Genomic DNA, 2,889 nt, shown 5'->3' on the forward strand with positions numbered 1-2,889 from the left:
TTTAGCAATTGGCATGTTTGAAGGCAGAGACTGTTTACAGAGCCGCGTGAAGAGTGGATACCTCATGGAAGGGACTGTTGCTGGTTCAATGACGCCTGAACAGATCGGTCAGGTCAAGAGCCTGCTCTGGAAGGAGAATCACCCTTTCTTTTTTCTCCATCAGGATAAGTGAGCACACATATGTTATTAAAATTATTACTCAAAAGGAGATACATGCACCTTGTTAAAATATACAGATTTATTTTCCCTAGGTTCCAGCAGGTAAAGAAAACGATACTTGGCAGTGAGTCAGAAGAAAGCTGTGTGTGCACATCGCCTTAAGCAGCCAGGTACTCGGGGCAAGCCTGCCAAAACCCCCCTCAATTCTGTGAAAATTCCATCAGCCTGGTTATTTGGCACCCCGGGCCCTCTGTTTGTCCTTCCCTGGTTAAGTAACTGAATTTCTCATTGGCTCCTGGCTGTGTTGTCCTCTAGACGCAGCCACAGGTCAAGCTTAGATGTCATGGAGAAGCTCTCTAACTTTAAAACTCCCCACTGGGTGCCTGCACCTGTGGCAAGAGGAAATTCTCCGCAGAAATGCGGCTCAATTGCCCAGTGGAGCTCGGAAGGCCGGTCGGAACCCAGTCCCTTGGATAAGAAGAAACAATGTAAAAGATGATCATTAATTGGTATTTCCCTTTTTCTCCTTTCCAGTGCCCAGGAAGAGGTTTTTCTTGGCTCCAAGATGAACTGGAGTGAACACCTGGTCCAGTTTTGCTTCTTCTCTGAGCAACTAATTCTTGGTGGAAAGAATGCTCCCGCCACGTAGACTCTGCCACAGAGCAGGAAATACCGCCTGGCTCCAGGTCAGCCCCCGGGGGGCGGGCTCAGGCCCGGCGAGCCCCCCAGCACCTCCAAGCGGCTCAGAAGCTGGGCCTGGCCCAGCACAAGGGAACCCGGCAGCTGCCTTTGGGGCAGGTTCCTTTGTTTCTGGAAGGCTGTTTACGTTGCAAAAGAGAAACATGAACTGCATCATCACTCGACCTGCTGGAGGCGGGGGTGCCCAGCCCTCCTGGGCGCTCTCCCCAGTTCCTCTTCTGGCTGTGGCTGCCTCTTCCTCTCATGCCCCTGAGCACAGACGCTTCCAGCTTCCCAGGAGCTGCCGCACCCCGATTCCCTCTGTTGGCTGAAGCCCTCCCCTGAACCGACGGGGTGCCAGGGCCTCTCCCGCTGGCTCAAGAGCGTCGGTCACTGCATCGCTCCCAAGTCCACATTCAACAGCGTCACGTCGGTAGCTTGAAATTGGACCTGGTCGGAGTATTTATACCGCAGGAGTCAGCAACTGCTACATAGATGGTTTTTCCCCCAAAAAAGTCAAAGACACTTACCAGAACAGCACTGGATTCACTCCTTTTCAACAATAAATCAAATTAGGATTGATTTTATTTATTATTTTTTAAATCCCCCTCCTTGTGTTGCTTGCTGTCTGCTCTCTGTGTCCACTCGCTGTACGTTCTTCTGTGTATTGATTTTATTTCCCCCCCTCCCTTGCGGCTTGCTTGCTATCTGTTCTCTGTGCCCATTCGCTGTGGGCTGTTCTGTGGTTTTTTTTTGTTTGTCTCCCTTTTTTGTTGCGTCACCTTGCTGAGTCGGCTCTCTGTGGCGCTTGCCGGCCGGCGGCGCTCTCCCGTGTGCGGGCCAGCTTGCCTTCACCAGGAGGCCCCGGGCAAACCCAGGGCCCCCCATATGGTAGACGGGAGCCCAACAGAGCCACAGCCGCTCCCCGGGATTGATTTTATTTTGATAAATACTTAGCTCTGCCCTCAGCCCTGGAATAATGAAAAGGAGGGTACTAGACCTGGGCACGACGGCTGCGTGGGCCCCAGGCACCCTGTCACCCCTGGGCACCCCGTCACCCCCGGGTACCCCGTCACCCCCGGGCGCCCCGTAACCCCCGGGTGCCCCATCACCCCCGGGCGCCCCGTCATCCCCGGGTACCCCGTCACCCCCGGGCGCCCCGTCATCCCCGGGCGCCCCGTCACCCCCGGGCGCCCCGTCATCCCCGGGCGCCCCGTCATCCCCGGGCACCCCGTCACCCCCGGGCGCCCCGTCATCCCCGGGCGCCCCGTCACCCCCGGGCGCCCCGTCATCCCCGGGTACCCCGTCACCCCCAGGCGCCCCGTCACCCCCGGGTACCCCGTCACCCCCGGGCGCCCCGTCACCCCCGGGCGCCCCGTCACCCCCGGGTACCCCGTCACCCCCAGGCGCCCCGTCACCCCCGGGTGCCCCATCACCCCCGGGTGCCCCGTCATCCCCGGGCGCCCCGTCACCCCCGGGCGCCCCGTCACCCCTGGGTACCCCGTCACCCCCGGGTGCCCCGTCACCCCCCGGGCGCCCCGTCACCCCCGGGCGCCCCGTCACCCCTGGGCGCCCCGTCATCCCCGGGTACCCTGTCACCCCCGGGTGCCCCGTCACCCCTGGGCGCCCCGTCACCCCTGGGTACCCCGTCACCCCCGGGTGCCCCGTCACCCCCGGGTGCCCCATCACCCCCGGGCGCCCCGTCATCCCCGGGTGCCCCGACACCCCCGGGCGCCCCGTCATCCCCGGGTGCCCCGTCACCCCCGGGTGCCCCGTCACCCCTGGGCGCCCCATCATCCCTGGGTGCCCCGTCACTCCCAGGCGCCCCGTCACCCCTGGGTGCCCTGCGCCGTTCTTCTGAGAACGCTCTCCCACGATGCTCCCATGGCAGGAGCCCCAGGGCCCAACCAGCATGGGCGACACTGTACCCCGGGTGCGCCCTGGCAAAGAAAGGCCGGAGACGTCGAGTCCCCGCCCAGCCCTGCCGGTCTTTGGCCCGGAAGCCTTCCTTTGCTAACCCAGGGAACGTCCCCAGGAAATCCTGCCCCGCGG

The 2,889-nt window shown here is 61.7% G+C and overlaps 1 long non-coding RNA gene across 1 annotated transcript; it reads right to left on the reverse strand.

Annotated features, from left to right (window-relative positions):
• Positions 1 to 216: 216 nt before the first annotated feature.
• On the reverse strand, positions 217 to 1,635 carry LOC131276045 (uncharacterized). Its single transcript, XR_009183525.2, has 2 exons — positions 1,368 to 1,635; positions 217 to 1,287 (listed from the first exon to the last, which is right to left on the reverse strand). It is a non-coding gene; the product is annotated as an uncharacterized lncRNA (long non-coding RNA).
• Between the last annotated feature and the right edge of the window lie 1,254 nt (positions 1,636 to 2,889).

This window comes from Dasypus novemcinctus, chromosome 26, assembly GCF_030445035.2.
Source record: "Dasypus novemcinctus isolate mDasNov1 chromosome 26, mDasNov1.1.hap2, whole genome shotgun sequence".
Lineage (NCBI taxonomy): Eukaryota > Metazoa > Chordata > Mammalia > Cingulata > Dasypodidae > Dasypus > Dasypus novemcinctus.